This window comes from Pseudorca crassidens, chromosome 5 (genome assembly GCF_039906515.1).
Source record: "Pseudorca crassidens isolate mPseCra1 chromosome 5, mPseCra1.hap1, whole genome shotgun sequence".
Classification (NCBI taxonomy): Eukaryota; Metazoa; Chordata; class Mammalia; order Artiodactyla; family Delphinidae; genus Pseudorca; species Pseudorca crassidens.
Genome location: NC_090300.1, coordinates 23,407,893 through 23,429,082, shown reverse-complemented (window position 1 = coordinate 23,429,082; position 21,190 = coordinate 23,407,893). Strand labels below are relative to the sequence as shown.

Sequence of the window (21,190 nt, the reverse complement as noted above, 5' to 3'; positions counted from 1 at the left end):
GCCCATGGCAAACTCCTGAGGCCTCGGCACACCAGGAGGTAAAAGTAAATTCAACCGCAATTGTCCTCACCCATCCTTCATCTGTCACAGGCGGCTGGGGTCCACCAGAGGTGTGCTGAGACCTCAGCGATAACGCAATAGAGAACGGCAGAAAATTGGAATTGGAGGGGACCGGGGCTAAGGGAATTGATCCAAATTAGGCTAGTCCTCAAGGAGGTGTAGCGAGACACCAAAGGACAGTGGCCAGAGGAAATCTGATTGAGTGGCACAATGAAGGAGGGGCAGATCTACCATGGGGCCGTGGATGGCCGGAGCTGTTTAAAATAGGGCCTCAGACAGTGGCCCAGGCTTCAGGGAAAAGAGACCAACGCAGAAGAGGCAGAAGAGCAGAGTGGTTAAAAGCAGGAACTTTGGTGCCACATTGCCAGAGTTCAAATCCTGGTTATGTCACTGGACTGGCTGTGTAACCACAGGAAAATTGCTTATCCTCTCTGGGCCTTAGATTCCTCATCCCTAAAAAAGGATTAACGTATAACACTCAATTAGCTAGCATCCATCAAGAGCTTAGAACAACATCTGGCATAAAGTATGAACTAAGGAGAAGAAGGAGAAGAAGCAGTTCAGGCTCAGGAGAAAGCAAATGGAAACAAGGGGAACTGAAGAATGCAAATACCCTGTGTTTTGTTTTTTGATGTGTTTGTTTGTTTTGGAATGACCCACAAGTTGGGAGAAAGGTCCTAAGTTTAAGCACAGTAGGATACAACCAATCCAGATTAATCGTTTCAATTCAGCTAGAGGCCTAAGACCAAAGGGGCAAAAATAAACCTTTTACATACTAACTCAGCATCAGGGCCACTGCTTTCCCAGATGTCACCTTTTTGCAAATTGAAGGGTGAAGGGGAAGCCCCTTCCCCAAAATATTTCCAAGCTATTTGCTAGGGAATTGTTGTAATAAATATACAAATGTACAATGGCTCTGATGTGAATGGACTCCCCAGCATTGTGTGTGTCTGTTCTACACAACAGCATACGGCTGTTGGGGTTCCGACTCCAGCTGAAAGTTTGTTTTCTTGTTTTTATGCAATATGTTGCATATTCTTGATCACGAAAAGTTTTATATAACAAGAAAAAGAAGAATGGTATAAGCCATGTTAATCCTTCCTCCTGTTGCGGTTAACTGGAATCTTTTCTATCCTTATCAGATTTTAAAATAAAGTCCTGCAAATCTGTTTCACATGAGACTACTTTAAAATGCAATTTTTAAAAAAGAGACTTGGTTCCAAAAGTTCAAGTTGTTTAAAAGCAAAGAAGGTTGAATATGATCTAATGTTGGGAAAGCTGTGTGAGTAACTCCATTTTGAAATAAACTTCCGGAGAGGTTTAACAAAAACCTGAAAGGCTTTAAAAACATTTCCGCAACAATCAGGGTCCACGGAAGTATATGACAGGGCTTGAAGCAGTTTGGCTGAAACAAACACAAACTCAACTTCTGATCTGGGTAGGGTTTTTCTACCCAAATTATTTTCCTTTCATCACAAAATAGAAAACGTCTTTGTTTCATGTATCCAGCTGAGCACCCATGGGCATTCATTCTGGTTTGGTCTCGGCTAAATGCAGAGAAACACAGTGGGTCTGTTTCAAGTCGATGCTATGGAGGCGTCATGAATTCATCACTATACTGTCACAAATGTCCTCCTACAGTGCTTTTCATTGCCTAGTGGTATCAAAAGAAAGGAGCCAGTACTGTTTATGAAATGGCTGTGAAACAGATATTTGATTCTTTTTTTCCCTCCGAATCCGTTATAAGCAACGGAAGCAAAGGAAGAAGGAAGGGGAAGAAAAAAACAAGGGCCATCACTTCAGTAGTGTCACACAGAGCAGAAGGAAAAGGGGAGAAAGGAATAGAAGGGAAGAGTTGAAAGAGAAAAGAAAAAAGAAAGGAGGAGGAAAAAAATCTCAGCTCTCCAGCCTCATACCTGGAATATAAATGGACCCTAATTTGGAGGAAGATTTTTTTTTTCTTTTTTACCTTAAATGACAAATGTTTACATCTTGTTAAGCTGTGATCGTTATTTTTTGCTATATTATAAGCCTGGTATTCACCTGAGACTTTCTTTCCCCGAGTTGTGCTGATGAGATTTTTATCGGAACCTCTTTGCCACTGTCTTGGAGAAACCAGGCTATCTCTCCATTTTACTCTACCTCTAGGACCCGCACTAGGATGTGCAGGCCAAGCACCCAAGATGCACAATTTAAGGAGGCACTCACTCTCAGGTGCCCACCCTGCACTCATAGGAGCCTGACAGTGGGTGTCTCCTTAAATTTAGCACCTAGGTGCCTCCCGCCTCTGCCTTGGTCCCGCCCTGCCACCAGCTCCCAGTGCCCAACAACCCCGGCAGTAATCTCAGCGCTCTTTTTCTTATTTCCGCCTAAAAGCCATTTTCTCTGGCTCCTTCTGAATCTCCACCCTATGCCTCCACTCCTTCCCACACCACCCCAAGCTTCGGTCTCACCTCCCTCATCCATGCTGCTTATGTCCTTAGGAATCTAGGGCTGAGCTTTAAACAAGCCACCAAGAATTTTAGAGGTTCATAAGTAGTTCTGGGCCTCATTTCAAAGACTAAAAAAAAGAGAAATTCTCTTCGTTTTGCTATGAAACTATGAAACTACACTTAGTGACATCATGCCTTACCAACCATCCACAATTCTGTCCAAAACAGATTTTTATCTAAGGATGAGGTAAAGTCTAACAAGATGGGCCTTTCTAGTTAGTTATCGAGTAGGTTACTTTATTATTAGCTTAGATTCCTGACTGAGGTTTTCTACAGGAAATTGTGATATAACAGAAGCACCTGCTGGGGGCTTGCCTCCATCATCCAGAGCCATCATTTCTCCCCAATCGACCTTCTTCTTTCCCCAGACGATTGTACTGTTAAGGAGAGGGGTGTATCGTATCCCTCAGGTGTGTTGAAGAGTACGATTTTGCTGGAGATAGCCAGATGACTCCAGAGAGAACAAGGTGACATATCAAAGCAACAGGGCTCCAGTGAAGTCCTGCAGGCTCCGTGGCAGGTAAGCAGAGTCGTTTGCGCCCGCCAAATCATCACAGTGGGTGGCCAGCACGCTCCCCACTTCCTCGAGAGGCAGCCTCTGGGCCCTGACACATCATTCTTCTTTTGATAACAGAGCAACAACAAAATGCTGTGGCAATCAAAACTGCCTGAAAACAGCATATTAACCGTTCAGAGTTTTAATTGAGTTAAGGAAACGTCAGCCCAGATACTCTCCGCGGTTCTTCTCATAGAGATGCGCTCTTGGTGCTGCGTTTTTGACTGCGCCTTCTGACTTAGGACTCCCTCTCACAGACAGGACTTCAGGATTCACGGGAGTGATTTCCACGCGGGATGAGGGTAGGAGCGATGATGCGGCCGACACTTACACTGTCTCATTTAATGTTCCAAAGAACCCTGCCAGACACATCCCTGTGTGACCATTTTGCAAATGAAATTGATGCTCAGAGAAGTTTAATGGCTTTCTTAAGGTCACTCAGTTAGGAAAGGGTGGAGTTGGAGTCGGAACCCGCGTCTAATCCTGCGGCACTTCGCAATCTTTGCTTGTCTTCACCCTTCCCACCGCACTGTTTGCTCCCATAATGCAGTGCGACCAATAGTCTTCTCAAGAGTCCAGCTTGCTCGGTTGGCAGCTTAGTGCGTTGATAAAAACTGGGTCTTGGCCCTTCTTTTCAGAGCTTCAATCATTGGACTAATGCTGAATGAATCTTCTAAGGCTGCCTTGTGCAGTCCCTTTAAATTATAATGAGAAAACGAAAGTGCAGTGATTGAAGACCTGTGCCCCCAGTGAGCCACTGAGTCAGTGCTGGGAGCAGGACCAACGAGCCCCAGGGCAGTATGTCGACACCGTACGGTGCTACCAAGATCGTGCAAGGAGAGTCCTATGTCCTAGCTGTGAGGTGCTGATTCAAGCCCCCAGCTTTTCTGGGGACACAAGTAAGTGGTGAGGTCTGGAGTAGGGGTGTCAGGCATGTTTGACTCCAGGTTTCACCATTTCTTTCTTTTATTTATTTATTTATGGCTGCGTTGGGTCTTCGTTGCTGCGCATGGGCTTTCTCTAGTTGCAGCGAGCAGGGGCTACTGTTCGTTGCGGTGCGCGGGCTTCTCATTGCGGAGCACGGGCTCTAGGCATGCAGGCTTCAGTAGTTGTGGCACATGGGCTCAGTAGTTGTGTCACGCGGGCTCAGTAGTCATGGCTCGTGGGCTCTAGAGCGCAGGCTCAGTAGTTGTGGCGCACGGGCTTAGTTGCTCCACAGCATGTGGGATCTTCCCGGACCAGGGCTCGAACCCGTGTCCCCTGCATTGGCAGGCGGATTCTTAACCACTGCGCCACCAGGGAAGCCCTCACCATTTCTTTTCAACAGATTAATTCTAGTCGTCAAAACCCATAGAGAAAACAGATATCAGAGAGAACAGGAAATAGATTCTCCAGCACTTTTCCAGGTTGATTCCTACATCTTCTTTCAAGACTTCTTGGTTCTCTCATCCTCAAGCACTTACAGGGTTCTCTTTGGCAGTACCAGATCTAAATTACACCTCAAATCACCATCACCACCACCACCCTCAACTCCTTGTAACCTATTTTGCAACATGGCCCCTTGGTGTAAGTCAACCCAGTCTATATATTCCCAGTCCTGCCCCCTCACGCCCTCCACACCAGACTTACCTGCTCCCAGTTCTGGCCCAGTACTAGTGCCACGGCTCCCGGGTTACTGTCTCCGCCTCCTTCCTGTGCCTCCTCGCCCAGTTCCTCTAAGCCAGCATTGCAATCGCAAATGTCTTGATTCCTCTGTCATTTTTCCTGTTTTTATTATAATTACGCCAACTCTGTATTGCAGAGGAAGAGATGATTTTTCTTTGACTGGGGCCAGGGAGGTATGAGAAATGTGTCCCATGCTGGGATGGTGGGAAATGTAGCAAACTAACAAGTCCACGCCCCACTTAAATAAATTCAAGTTTAAAAAACTTAAAGCATTCAGAGATTTCCCTGGTGGTCCAGTCGTGAAGAATCCTCCTTCCAATACAGGGGACGAGGGTTCGATCTCTGGTCAGGGAACTAAGAACCCACAAGCCTCAGGGCAACTAAGTCCACGCCGCAACAACTGAGTCCACACGCTCTGGAGCCCACGCACCGCAACGAAGATCGCGCATGCCACAGCTAAGACCCAATGCGGCCAAATAAATTTTTTTTTTTTTAATTTAAAGCATTCTTCTGATCAGAGTAAGTACTTCTACAGCCTGGATTCAGGGGCCACCAGTTTTCAACCCCTGTTGGGCCTCCACTCTAATCTGCAGGCATTACTTTCTTCAAATCCTGATTCAAAGTCAAATTTACTTCCCCTAGCATTTTCTTTACTAATCACCACTCCTTTACATCCCCTTAAATGTATGTACAATTTAAACCATATTGGCTTTTGATTTCAAGCCTTGAGGGCAAGAATGTTTTGCCTATGTTTTATTCCTCAACTTTATATCAGATCCTGCCTCCAATTTACTTAACCAGAACGTCCAAGGTTATATAGTGCATAGTATACAAGTTTATGAAGCATAAACGTGTTTGGTGTGAGTCCTCTTCCTAAGTGTGTAGATTTGTGTCTTTGGCATCCTCAGAAACTCCTAATAATGGGGCAGAAGTTAATTTTGTTTCCCCATAGTTTGGAGAAGAGGGAAATGTTCTGTTTTTAATTTGCACTAATACAAATAAACCAAATGGCTTTCTGAATGACAGAGTCACGGTGACACCCAGCCAGCTACGCCTGGACCATTTCTCACCCCAAAAGCTGTCAACACAGAAAGTTAGCCTTTATGGCCCATGAATCCTTCTGTCATCTGCTGCCCTCTAGTGGAGAGAAGGGCTAGAGCGGACAGAGTTGTCCAGAAGCCAGAGCTCCTTGAGCCTAACTCCAGAAGACACTGAACAGTCACAAAAAATTGTCCCTTCCTCTGTGGTGTAGAGTTGGAATAATTATAATAAAAACAGGAAAAATTACAGAAGAATCAAGCTACTGTTTTCCACTGTGGAAGGCAAAGTGTGAGTTGAAGTAAAATAAGTATGAGTCAATAATTCAACATGTGATTTTTATTATTATTATTATTTATTTATTTACTTATGGCTGCACTGGGCCTTCATTGCTGCGCGCAGACTTTCTCTAGTTGCAGCTAGCGGGGGCTACTCTTCGTTGCGGTGCTCAGGCTTCTCATTGCGGTGGCTTCTCTTGTGGAGCAGAGGCTGTAGATGCGTGGGCTTCAGTAGTTTTGGCTCGTGGGCCCTAGAGCACAGGCTCAGTAGTTGTGGCGCACGGGCTTAGTTGCTTCGCGGCATCTGGGATCTTCCCAGAACAGGGCTCAAACCCGTGTCCCCTGCATTGGCAGGTGGATTCTTAGCCACTGGACCACGAGGGAAGTCCTGATTTTTTTTCAATAACTTTTAGTGGTGTTTTTTCTACAACTGAAAAGCATATAAACTTTATTGTACAAGTTTTTCTTTATTATACAAATATACGTTCATCTTAGGAAGTACAAATAAGCAATAAAATAAAAATGAAATCACCCAGAAACCACCCTCCATTAAAAAAATACCATTGCAATGTGGCATCATTGTGAATGTATCATTCTAGTTGTTATTGAATGCATATGTAGACATATGATTTTGTTTTAACAAATACAGGATCACATTTTGCATCCAGTTTCACAACCTGCTTCTTTACTGAGGCATTCTGAGGTCACAGGAGTGTTCATGTTTTCTGAAGTCATCCCTAACCTGTGTGTTTCAGCCACCAGAGAGCGGGCTCGTGAGGGTGCCTATAACAGGCAAAGTTACCTTCAGTTTTCCTCTGGAACCATCTCTCATCTGACTTTTTCAGCTGGTTTAAGCAAGTGACAAATTATAGCGTATTATTTTATTTGTATATGGAAGTTAAAATAATAAACCTGAGCATATGGAAAATAAACATTAATGCTATCTAATATAACCGTATTCATCAGGGTGAGTTGTTTAATTATTTAAGATCCACTACAATACTGGATTTAAACTTTGTGGATATGGCATTCTATCCCTGCTTTAATAAATATATATTTTAATTATATCTATATGAAAGATCTTTCCCCAAAATTATGGGAGATATTTCACTCTCTTGAGAGAAATTTTCAAATGTAACCAATCTGCACTTCTCTTAGAAACAAAACACTATCATCACTTCTCCAAGCATGTGTAGTTTGCCCCCATGTTATAAACACAAGGAAAAGAGGAGCATCTACTTAAGAGAAAGGCCTGAAGATAGGAATGAAAGACAGCATGACCAGATTTAATGTTAAAGCAAAACTAAAAACTCCAGGACGGTACTTAAGTGAGCGTGATGGGAACGTATTGTTTCCTTATAATGATTTTAAATGGAAATTACAATTCAATGACAAATAAAAGGAATTTGTAGACAGTGAGGTGAACAAATCTGATTTCACTCGGATTCACGGTGATTATCAAATTAGCAGCTACTCATTCACCACTAACCATTCGCAGTCCTCTTGGTCTCCCTAACAGCGCTGAACTGCAGCTTCATGGTGATTGCAATGGTGGCAGCTCATCAGGGCTGTATTTTAGCTGTGCTTTTATCTCCCCTGTTTTTCCTTTTCATTGCTCGGCAAGGTAAAAGTGGGGAGTGGGGGAAGAGCATGAGAGGAGTGAGAACGTTAACATGCACTTGTTTCAAAAGTTGTGCAGCACCAGTTGAAGGCCTAACATCTGGCTCCCGGCTGCCTCCTGACCCATCTCCTAGCACTCTATCCTCAACAACTCCACTCCAGCCACACTGGCCTCCTCGCTGTTTCTCCACACCAAGCACACTCCTGCCTCAGAGCCTTTGCACCTGCTATTCCCTCTGCTAGAACACCCTTCCCACCTACATCTGCAAAGTTTACTGCTTGGCTTCAATAGCGTCTGAGTTCAGATGCCCCCTCCTTGGAGAGGTTGGCCTTCCCCAGCTGCTCCTTTCTAAAGCAGCCCCTCCTGTCACTCTCTACTCCCTCATTCTGCTTTGTTTTTTTCTTCCCCAAACATCCATCACTACCTGACATGGTATTATATACCCACTTTATGTTCCTTTATTGAATGAACCCAATATCACCCAGGTTATTCTGACCGAGAAGGTCCAGGGTGAGTCTGGGAGTATATATACTGAAAAGCTCACCGGGAGATTTTGATGCACAGCCTGGTTAAGAACCACTGGTGTAATGGATATTATAGTTTTTGGAGTCAGATGGTCTGGGTTAAAATTCCAGCTTGGCAAACCTGGGACATGACAGCTGTAGGCCCAGTCAGAAACGTAGTAGCAGTAATCCCCAACACCCAGGGTTGTGCTGAAGATAACACCGGGTAATGGATTTGAGACAACCTCTTGAACTGGAAAGTGGGATATAAAAATGTTATTAGTACCCTATTTCTTCTCTGAGGGTGAACTACTTACATTTTAGAGAAAGAACATTTTTTGAATAATAATAAAACCTATTTTTATTTAGAAGTACGATGTCTCTGAATCAGATTGTTCCTTCCTTGTAAACTCTAAATTGTACGTCCGTTTTTATCCCTGAAGGCAGTGCAAAAGAGAAACGAATGGAATTTGGTCAATCCTCGTAGCTAATGCAAATAATTTCAAATTCTGAAATTCAAAATTGCTAGCAGCGGTTTTGCCTGCATTGCCCCAGGGTGGAGGCCGTGAAGAGGTGGTCTCCCCAACAGCCCCCCTCTCCACCCCCTCCCCCGGGCTGAGCGGTCCCTGAACGTCGCCCATCCTTGGGCTCACTCCGTAGGGTGAAGCGGCTCCGCTCGCGCCCTGTGCTGATGCCCACCCGGCGGGAGCGCGCGGGGATGATGGACAGATGGAGCTGGTGAGAGTGCTGCCTGGAACGTCCGGGAGACAGCACTTCAGGAAGCAGCAAGCGGAATAGGGCATTTTGGAAACATTCGCTCCCATCACAAGACAGTCCACTGTGATCTCCAAAGGGTCCAGTGTCATGAAAAGCAATCGATGAATTGGGAAGGCTCCGACTCAGGCGGCCAGCCTGCACCTCCCGAGAGGTCTCAGAACAAACCTCTGTGAAAGGAATGAGTTCTCCGGAGAACCGATATACGGTCCCCTTTTATGGCAGAGGTCACCAGTAAAAGACTTAAGAACACACAGGTGAGGGCATTTTGTTATTCATGTTTACCGTAACCAAAGGAAATAAATATTGTATACATGTACTTCTATTTATAAACACCGCTAGCCAGGTTTCATTGGATAAAGAGTGACACCTAGTGGACAAGCTTTGGTAACCTCTATGTTATGTCCCCCTAAATCCAATTAATTTAGTTTCTAAAATTATTCCACAATGTAACCAAACTGTCATAAGGCCAACGCCTTTGAAAATTTCACCCCAATCCTGTAATATATAAGAACAACAGCGAAAGGAGACTGACAGACTGAAAATAGTTTTGAAGCATCTGTGAGTGAAGAAACTGATAAGAAAAGGAAACAGTAAATGAAGACAAATCTTCGTCCCAGGTTTCTTTAACATGGTATGAAAATTCTCCATCAGATGGAGAGAGGAAAATTTGAATTTCGCTAGGGATCCATGAGTAGGACTTTTTGGACTGGAAGCAGGTGAAAAACAGTGGCTGCTACCTCTGGAAACCCTGCTGAGTGGCCCGGCCTCGGGCAGTTGGCCCCTTAACCTCACGGGGTCCAGAAATCAGCTCTTCAAACCTGAGAGGTTCTGCAATTCACATGCCCCAGTTCATATCAAGCAGGGCCATCTGGATGCCACCTTGGGTTTCTGTCCTCAGACACTTTCACCGTTTTTTTCTCAAATGTTTACCCTAAAATTAGGGAACATTACCTAACACCCAGTCGGACTATAGAACAGAGCCGTTGAACTAAGGACTGCCCCAGGAAATTCAAGATGCACTAACTTCATATACACGTATTTGCCCTTTTTGATTTTCATACAGAATTTATTCTGCTTCCTAAATGTCCTCTGGGATAATATTTTGCTTCCCCCGTCCCCGGGAGCAACCATTTGCTGCTATTCGGGAGGAGGATGTTACCAGCCCCTCAGGAAAGCCGCTGTGCCTCTCTGGTGCCACCAGCTTGCTCTCAGTTTCTCATCCCTGCCTGGCGCAGTTGCAGCTTCTTGGTTTCTCACCCCACCTCACCCACAGGCCTCTCAATTGCCTTCTCACAGGACTCCTGCGGCCCCAAGCACAGTTTCCATCCCAGACTGCTGCTACCCAGGGCCTCCCTCCCAGCTGCCTCACAAGGAATCCTCTGAAGCTCACCGAGTAAACATCAGTTCAGGGTGAAACAGCTCCCACCCGAGCGCCTCCTCTGCCCCAGAAATACGCACTTTATGACTCCCATGCCTGGGTGGCACCGAGCTTTTGCTTTGCTCGAGCAGCCCTGTTGAGCCTAATGGCATAACTCACTCCTGTTTGTTTAATTGGTTAAATCAGATTAAAATGTGTCTGGGGGGTGGGGTATAATGTGCTCACTTGTGTGTATTTTAATTTACACACACACACCCCCTCCCAATGCTGAGACCCAGAGACACAGTTTAAAAATTGAAAGTTTTCAAAGCAGGCTTCCCTGGTGGCGCAGTGGTTAAGAATCTGCCTGCCAATGCAGGGGTCACGGGTCAAGCCCTGGTCCGGGAAGATCCCACATGCCTCAGAGCAACTAAGCCCATGAGACAACTGCTGAGCCTGTGCTCTAGAGCCCGCGAGCCACAACTACTGATCCCGTGAGCCACAACTACTGAAGCCCGTGCGCCTAGAGCCTGTGCTCCGCAACAAGAGAAGCCACTGCAGTGAGAAGCCCGCACACCACAATGAAGAGTAGCCCCCGCTCGCAGCAACTAGCAAAAGCCCGCGCACAGCAACAAAGACACAATGCAGCCAAAAATAAATAAATTTATAAAATAAAAAAAAGTTTTCAAAGCCATGCTGATGACAGTCAACAACAGTTAATTGACTTCACAGCCAGCAAATACTTAAAATAGGTTTAATTACCAAGAACTAGTAATCTTTCTGGCCCAAGGAGGTAATGCTCCCTTCTTGAAGTTTCCCAAACCTGGCTGCACCAGAATCACCAGGAAACCTTCATGGAAAGATAAAGCCCAGGGCCCCATCTCAAATCTCCTGGACTAAAATGTCTAGGCAGGGACTGGCATGACTATTTCCACAAGCTCTCAGCCGGCTCCACATATTTTCAGTCCAATGTTTGGAAGCCCTGCTTTGAATCACAGCTCAAACCTCACCTCGTTTCAGAAAGGTCTAACAAAGCAACTTCTGCCAGTGTTTCCTCAAGTCATGTATATCATCTTGATTTTTGCCCTATCCATGTACCACCTGTACTGCAATCTACCCAAGGTATGTATATCAATTGGCTTGCATTTTTGCATAGATTTCATTTTTTAAAAACTTATATCACGGCTATGAAATCATAGCTTTGATGGATGTTAGTATATTTTTCCTAATACACAATACAAAAAAATGTATACCATTAAAAGCTGTCTTAAAATGTTTTTCCCTGTAGGAATAAGCTAAGTTTGTGTACCAATGGGTACACCTACAATGCTTGAGAAAACACTGATGGAGAGAAATAATCTCTGTTCTACCTTTCCTTCTGAAGGTGGCCCTAAGGGAAATTGTGAAGAGAAGAATTTCATATTGAGGAGCTCAATTCTTGGGATTTAACTAGGAATCTGTGAGTAGGACTTTTCAGATTGGATACAAGTGAAAAACAGTGGCCACTACCTCTGGAAACCCTGTATAGTGGTCTAGTCTCAGGCAATTGGCTCAATCCTACAAAAATTGCAGACACCGTCCTTCACCCATCCCTTGCATCTTTTAATCAATAATCAACTGAATCACTGGGGGTGGGTCTGGGGTATCCAGCAGTTCTAATATGAGACCAGGGATAAAAACCATCATGCCATTTCTCTTTCAAGAACATTTCTCCCCAGTTAGAAACCCCCATTACCTTCTACCTCCTCCATGGGACCCCTTTGTATTCACTGATACCGATAGAAGGTGAAAAAAAACATTCCGCTTATTAAAACATTCTTACAAGTACAGGTCGGAGTCAAAAAGCTCATGCCTTGACTCCAGGATTCCAGGGAATGCCAACCTCCAGGGTTGTCATAAACTCATTCTACACCAACACACCTCTACATCCCCTACAGAAGGCCCTGGTTTCTGCTTTCATTTTTTTTCCTCCTTCTAATTCTGTTTTTCCCTTTTATTGGTTAAAAATAAATGACGGGCTTCCCTGGTGGCGCAGTGGTTGAGAGTCCGCCTGCCGATGCAGGGGACACAGGTTCGTGCCCCGGTCCAGGAGGATCCCGCATGCCGCGGAGAGGCTGGGCCCGCGAGCCATGGCCTCTGAGCCTGCGCGTCTGGAGCCTGTTGCTCCGCAACGGGAGAGGCCACAACAGTGAGAGGCCCGCGTACCGCAAAAAATAAAATTAAATTAAGAAAAATAAATGACGTACTTTTTTCTTATTTTGAAAGCAAATGTTCAATGTAAGAAAAATTAGAGGCAGACCGCTCGGAGTCGGTGCTGCTGTCCTGTGACTTTCCCTGTTGTCTGCCCTGCTCGGCCCCTGAGGCCACTGGACCTCAGCAAGTGGCCGGGACCCTTGAGCCTGCAGGAGGTGGACGACCAGCCACAGCACCCGCCGCAAGTCCAGTACGGCGGGGCGGAGGTTGACGAGCTGGGCAAAGTGCTGACACCCACCCAGGTTAAGAACTGGCCCACAAGCATCGCATGGGATGGCCTTGATCCAGATAAATTCTACACGTTGGTCTTGACCTACCCGGATGCTCCCAGCCAGAAGGGCACCATTTCCTGGTGGTCAAGGTGAAAGGCAAGAACATGAGCAGTGGCTCAGTCCTCTCTGATTATGTGGGTTCTGGGTCCCCCAAGGGCACAGGCCTTCACCACCATGTCTGGCTGGCTTGGAGCAGGACAGGCCGCTGAAGTGTGACGAACTCATTCTCAGCAACCGATCTGGAGCCCATCATGACGATTTCACGGTGGCGTCTTTCTGTAAAAGGTACAAGCTCTGGGCCCCAGTGGCCGGCACATGTTACCAGGCTGAATGAGACGACTTTGTGCCTAAACTCCCCGAGCAGCTGTCTGGGAAGCAGAGGAAACTTAGAAGATGGAAACCATCCCAGAGTTTCCCAAGCAGTGTTTCAGTTTAGCAATGCATGTAGATTTCTCCCCTTCCTCGTTCCCAAGGCCTGAGCAGTCAGATTTAGGTTTGGGGTGACTTTTCCTTCTGCCTGTCCGCTATAATTCTAGGGGGTTTATGTTTTGATCAAATTTGAACTCCATTTGGGGGGATAATTTGGGTCTATGATAGGGTCATCAAAATGTTAATATAAGAATAGCAACTCAGGGCTTCCCTGGTGGCGCAGTGGTTGGGAGTCTGCCTGCCGATGCGGGGGACGGGGGTTCGTGCCCTGGCCCGGGAGGATCCCACATGCCGCGGAGCGGCTGGGCCTGTGAGCCATGGCCGCTGAGCCTGCGCGTCCGGAGCCTGTGCTCCGCAACGGGGGGGGCCACAGCAGTGAGAGGCCCGCGTGCCGCCAAAAAAAGAAAAAAAAAAAAAAAAAGAATAGCAACTCAGACTTTAAAGAAGAAAAAAATTCTGGTAAAGAGACCAGGTCTACAATATTAGAGCAGAGCATCAGAGAATCTTTAAAGGAGGTTGGAAAAAAAAAAAAAAAAAGATGGATTACCTCTGCCTTTGTGAGCCCGAGCCCAGAATTGTGTGTGGTGGCATCTTCTGGCTTCTGTTTTCATGGCTCTGTCTCTCACCAAGACAACCAGAGGCTGGCATGTCCACTAACCCCCAACGTGGTACCCCTCAAGCTGGTTACCGGGTGTCAGTGTCCGGCTCTGACTCCCTCAAAGAGCAATAATGGAAAAAGCAATAGGGAGAGAGTCACTTTGCTGTTCAAGCCTGGCCATCTAGATGAGCTGCAGGGCTGGGTAAGAGGTTATCAGAAATCCGAAAGTCTGTGCCTGTTAAACTGATTACACTTCTTTGGTGTGAGAAAAGCCCGTCCGGAGTTGCTGAATGCTGTGTTAATTCTGCTATTTGCTTATAATCGAATAAAAATAAAAACAATGTGTAGATGGGAAAAGAAAAGAAAAATTAGGAAGTAAAAATAAGTAATATATGTAAACATTTTAAATTATCCATAATACAACCATGGCAGGACATCCACTTTTAATATTTCAGGATGTAGATATAGATATATTCCTAACCCTTTGTAGAATGTGTGCCAGCATACTGTTCACAGCTTGATGTGTACTGAACTCCTGAAGCCACTGCTGTAAAAGAATGAGTGGTGAGGGAATTCCCTAGTGGCACAGTGGTTAGGACTGTGTGCTCTCACTGCTGAGGGCCAGGGTTCAATCCCTCGTCAGGGAACTAAGATTCCCCATGCTGTGTGGCCAAAACAAAAAAAAAGAATCAGTAGTAATTTTTCCTTCTTCATTCCCAAAGCCCACTCTGTGTTAGGAGCCTGAGCTTCCCAGGCTCAACAGATGATTGCATTTTAGTTGCAGAGCTAGAAAGAGAAGCTAGGAGGTGCTAGAAGGCTACCACCTCACCCATCCAGAACGAGGCTGCTGCTGAGCCTGGAGGCCTGAACCAGGATAGAAGGTTCACAAGGGAGGAGGCCAGTGGCAGTGGGTTCCACTAATGGGGAGGACCCACGCCCCAGTCCCAGAGAGCCCTTGAGTAGTGACCTGGCTTCTGGGAAAGAGGGACTGAACCCCAAATCTTTGGCCTTATCCTGCAACCTAAGATCCTGGTACCCAGCTTGGCCTAGAGGAAACGCAGCTGCCCTCTTAGAAAAGTTAATGAGCACTTCGGTGGCTCCCACATTGACCTGAACAGTTGGAGCCCCGCTGTTCGCTACACACCATGTAAAACTCAACCAAGATGGGATTTCCAGCCAGTTCTGGTGGGTGGGAGGGGGCCAGTTTTATCTCATTTAGAATTATAAAAGCCCATTGACTGAAAGCACCAGAAAATAGAACCTCTCAGTAAGAGGGAGCTTGGAGAAGTTTCTTCCCTTATCTGTGGGGATACAATCCAAGACACCCAGTGGATGCCTGAAACCACAGATAGTGACAAACCCTATACATACTGTGTTTTTTCTTATACTTACATACCTAGGATAAAGTTTAATTTATAACTTAGGCACAATAAGAGAATATCTGAATTGCCAGCATCAATAACTACTCTTGAACTTTGGGGCCATTATTAAGTAAAATAAGGGTTACTTGAACCTAAGCACTGCTACTGAGTGACTACTGGGTGGGACACGTTGAACAAAGGGATGGTCCACACCCCCTCTAAGACAGAGCTGGGTAGCAAGATATTTCATCATGTTACTCAGAACGGTGTGCAATTTAAAATTTTACAAATTGTTTATTTCTGGAATTACCCATTTAACATTTTGGGACCGAGATTGACCTCAGTTAACTGAAACCACAGAAAGCAAAACCATGAATAAGGGGGTCGACTGTTGCTTTCAAGGAGAAATCAAGGAAGCAGAGATCAAATCTGGATTGGATTCTGTCAAGAGGAAGGGGCAATTTGGTGATGAATGTCTTATAAAAATTAATTCTTGCAAGGGGAAAAACTAAAGTGGGTGAGAGTCATCATTAGTTTAAAAAAAAAAAAGTAGCAGTCTCTCGTGTTGGAAGGTATTTAGTCATTTCTGTTGCTGTAGAGTGGCTTTGTCTTTACCTTCCATACGTGATTATAGTGGCCTTGTCTGAGCGTTGTTTATATTCTGTGAATATCATTAATGTTCACTTGGGAACTTCAAGTGAAGTTCCAATGGTCCAGCTGCATTGGTGTCATTTCTGACTTTCATAAAGGAATGTATCCTCTCAGACCAAATTAATATTTGTCATATATGTACACATACATATATGTTTTTACAAACATAGGATTATACTATACATACTGTTTGATCATTTACATTACCTAATGACATATCAACCACAGTTTTCCAGGACAGTATTCATCTATATCACTTTAAGTGGACGAATGGGGTTCCATTATGCAGATGAGCCGTACATATTTAACTAACTCCCTATTGCTCCGCATTTAGAATGTTTTCCTTTATGCATGCGTGTGCATGTGTGTGTGTGTGTGTGTATGTACAAATGTATTAGTTTTCTAGGTCTGCCATAACAAAAAAACAACAGAAATGTATTTTCTCACAGTTCTGAAGGCCAGAAGTCTAAAACCAAGGTGTCCACAGGGTTGGTTTCATTTTGAGGCCTTTATCCTTGGCTTATAGATGGCCGTCTTCCTCTTTGTGTGTATATCTCTGTCCTAATCTCCTCTCCTTATAAGGCCTAGTCATATTGGATTAGGGCCTATCCTTATGACCTCATTTTATTTTAATTTTCTCTTTAAAGTCTCTATCTCCAAATATATTTTGAGTTACTGGGAATTAAGACTTCAACAGATGCATTTGGTGGGGGTGGAGGGGTCAGGTGGGGATGAAACACAGTTCTATCCATAACAGTATGTGTGTGTGTGTGTGTGTGTGTGTGTGTGTGTGTTTATAATCAGTGCTGAAATGAACATCCCTGTATCTAAGATTTTGTATACATTCATAGTTATTTCCTTAGGATTAGTTTCCAGGGATGGGACTGCTAAAGTGAGATCACAGTTCTAAGGCCCTTGATAGTATTATCAAATTACCCTTTAAAAGTTGTTGCAATGTACACTCTCACAAAGCAGTATAGGAGAGTGATTTCAGCCCCGTTTCTTTCAGTGAACTTTGTAATTTTGCAATTATCTGAATCAGACTCCCTGACTTCAGACTATACTACAAAGCTACAGTAATCAAGACAATATGGTACTGGCACAAAAACAGAAATATAGATCAATAGAACAGGATAAAAAGCCCAGAAATAAACCCAGGAACCTATGGTCAATTAATCTATGACAAAGGAGGCAAGGATATACAATGGAGAAAAGACAGTCTCTTCCATAAGTGGTGCTGGAAAAACTGGACAGCTACATGTAAAAGAATGAAATTAGAAATTTCCTAACACTGTACAGAAAAATAAACTCAAAATGGATTAAAGACCTAAATGTAAGACTGGATACTGTAGAACTCTTAGAGGAAAATATAGGCAGAACACTCTGACAAAAATTGCAGCAATATCTTTTTTGATCTGTCTCCCAGAGCAATCGAAATAAAAACGAAAATAAACAAATGGAATGTAATTAAACTCAAAAGCTTTTCCACAACAAAGGAGACCACAAACAAAATGAAAGGACAACCCACAGAATGGGAGAAAATACTCGCAAATGATGCAACCAACAAGGGATTAGTCTCCAAAATTTACAGACAGCTCATGTGGCTCAAAAACCAAACAGGTTGGGGCTTCCCTGGTGGTGCAGTGGTTAGGAATCCACCTGCTGGTGCAAGGGACACAGGTTCGAGCTCTGATCTGGGAAGATCCCACATGCCACGGAGCAACTAACCCATGCGCCACAACTCTGCGCTCTAGAGCCCGTGAGCCACAACTACTGAGCCCGCACGCCAGAACTACTGAAGCCCGCACGCCTGGAGCCCGTGCTCTGCAACAATAGAAGCCGCTGCAATGAGAAGCCCGCCCACCACAACGAAGAGTAGCCCCCACTTGCTGCAACTAGAGAAAGCCCACACACAGCAACGAAGACCCAAAGCAGCCAAAAATAAATAAAAAATAAATTTAAAAAAAGATGGCCAAGAGGCACATGAAAAGATGCTCAACATCGCTAATTATTAGAGAAATGCAAATCAAAACTACAATGAGATATCACCTCACACCAGTCAGAATGGCCATCATCAAAAAATCTACAAACGATGAATGCTGGAGAGAGTGTGGAGAAAAGGAAACCCTCCTACACTGTTAGTGGGAATGATACAGCCAATATGGAGAACAGTATGGAGTTTCCTTAAAAAACTAAAAATAGAGCTACCATATGATCCTGCAATCCCACTCCTGGGCATATATCCAGAGAAGAATATCGTTCAAAAGTACACATGCACCCCAATGTTCATTGCAGCACTGTTTACAATAGCCAAGACATGGAAGCCACCTAAATTTCTATCAACAGATGAGTGGATAAAGAAGATATGGTACATATATACAATGGAATATTACTCAGCCACAAAAAAATGAAATGATTCCATTTGCAGCAACATGGATGGATCTAGAGATTATCATACTAAGTGAAGTAAGTCAGACAGAGAAAAACAAATATCATGTGATATCACTCATATGTAGAATCTAAGTTAAAAAATGATACAAGTGAACTTATTTGCAACATAGAAACAGACTCACAGACTTAGAGAATTTATGGTTACCAGTTGGGAAGGGTGTAGGGAGGGATAGATTGGGAGTTTGGGATTGACATATACACACTTCTATATTTAAAATAGATAACCAACAATAACCTACTGTTAAAAAAAATTAATTAAAAAAAAGTTGCTACATCCTGTACCAGCTACTGTGCCCGGCTGAGAAGGCAAAGGTAAAAGTCGGCCTCTCTCTCAAGGAACTTAAAGAAATCTAAGCTATGTGGGCATTACCCAAGTTCGAGAACATGAACTAATACAAAAGGAAGAAAATGTAATGAATATGATAATGTGCTTTTTTAGATTTTTGGTAATATCATTCTGTGAAATAATTGTATTAGTACATTAAATTACATTGATTACCTTTAAAAAAAATTTGTTACAATCTACACTCCCACAAAGCAGTATAGGAGAGTGATTTTAGCCCCTTTTCATCCAGTGTGCTTTGTAATTTTGCAATTATCTGTTTTTATTAGTTTCAGATTTCTCAGATTTATCTACCTCCACGTGAATTCAGATGGTCCAAACATGTTAGTGGGACAAACACTATCCCTTTAATTGCTTCAGGAGGTAGAGTTTTCTAATCACTAGTTAAGTAAACGAATCAAAGGGAATGTCCTACTGACAATAAATCAGGACCATCATTTCCATACACAAAAGATGGCATATTAAAGTTAACTTTTTTACTGACATAAATAGTTCCTTGATTTTTATCTCAAGCATTTAAAAATCTATTTTGTACTCTATGACATCTTAATAACATTTGTTGATTTCCTTTTAAACACCATCTCATTCGACGAGAAGTCTTTTGGTTGCAAGTGACAGAAAACTCAACTCTAATGGCTTAAGCAAAAAAAGAATAATAATTAAAAAAGCAATGTATTGGCTCATGTCACTGAAAACCCTGGAAGACAGTACAGTCACAAGTGAGGTTTCATTCTGCAACTAAACACTGCCACCAGGACCCAACTCTGACTGGCTGCCTTTGGACTGGCTCTATGCCTGAGCTTTCTATGGTGGCTTCTGGCAGCTTCAGGCTTTGTCATAATTGTCACAAGATAAATGCAGGAAAATCAGAAGGAAGTCATCATGGATATTTGGCAGTAAAGCAACAAATAGCACCATTCCGACTCATAGAATTCCAGAGCTTGTAGGAAATTAGAAACCATCTAGTCTAATTATTCTCAAAAGGTTTTATTTTTGCAGGGGGAGGTCATGTTTTGTTTTGCTGGACCAAACAAGATCTTTTGTTTTCTTCAAACAGCATCTTAGGATGATGCCGAATATTTAAAATAGAATAAAACTGAGCTGCTCAGGTTGAAACAGAAAGAGACCCCCTACTTCCAACCACTTTGCCTCCCATCTCCCCTTCCTTATCTTCCCTGAGGCACTTCTAAGAAGCAAACTACTGATAACTGTAAAGACAGGAAAAAGGAGCACATCCACAGCTGAGTCTAGGACATGCAGTTCATGAGTGACAGGGCCAGGGGAACACAGGTGCCCGCCCCTGTCTCCTCCATCTTACAGCTCCCCTCACCTCTATTTACTTCTCACTGCAATTTTGAGTATTGTGTTTAAATTCTCTCCTTGATTTAGTACCTCTGCTTCTACCAAACGATGGTAAACAGAATTAAAAGGCTAACTGTCCACCATCAGTGTGTACACGCAGCCTTGTGTCTCCAGCTGTGGTGGATCACCGAGACCAGCTCAGGACAGAGCAGGTTCAAAGCTACATGGAGCCTCTGAGTTCCTCTAAGTCCAATTGAGGTTTTTATTTCAAATCAGCTTGACGGTGCCTAAATCAGTGTTTATCAGGTGTAATCAGTCTAAGGACTTGTAGGTACTTCTCCAAAATCCTCTTAGGAATTTTTGTGTTTAGAAGATATTTTTGGACAAGTCACAGTATGAGTGATAAAGTGAACCAAGGCTGAAGTCCTAGAGATAGCTGTCCTGTGAGAGAGAAAGGTGATCAGTTCCACCTGAAGGGACAGAAATGGTTTTTTTAGTGCACAGTTGAGAGTTAAAAATCAATATTGAAAAAGAAATTTTTAAAAAAATGACCAAATTTATGCAAATGCCAAATGAATCCTAAGTAGTCAAAAATAAAATAAATAATTTAAATAAAGTAATAAACAACATCATCTATGTCTGGTAAGAAGAAGTGTACCCCCAAAATACCACCAACATCTTTTATCTGAATTTATAGCCAAGAGAGCTCAGCAGTATATTCTCTTTCTCCACACCAAACGGCAATCTCTTTCTCCCAGTTTTATTTAAAGCTTTTCTTATGTAGACGGCTCAGAGCATAGGGGAAAAAAACACTCTGGAAAATGCATTAATACATTTTCCAAATATTGATAGAACAAGATAAAAGGTTAAGGGTCACTGGGACACTGGGTTACAGTCAGAGCCACATAGGTACAAGACCATGGGTTAGAGCCAATGGGTAAATGTCACAGGAGTCCGGGGAGGGTGGAGACAAGCCTCTCCCTTGTGAAGGACGACATTTGGAAGGACTCATTAAATATAACACTCCCTTTATATGGAGGAAAATCATTTCTATCAAAGCTATGATTTCTAGCAAAACCCACACATAACCTTTTTCATTGTACAGTGGTATTCTGCAATTAAAAGCAATAATTAGCTAGAGACGTAGAGTCTCTCCAAATATTCAAGTTATAAAAGAAAAAAA

The 21,190-nt window shown here is 43.7% G+C and overlaps 1 pseudogene; it reads left to right on the top strand.

Annotated features, from left to right (window-relative positions):
- The first annotated feature begins 8,362 nt into the window (after window positions 1-8,362).
- On the top strand, window positions 8,363-13,308 carry LOC137225596 (phosphatidylethanolamine-binding protein 1 pseudogene; annotated as a pseudogene).
- Window positions 13,309-21,190: the final 7,882 nt, after the last annotated feature.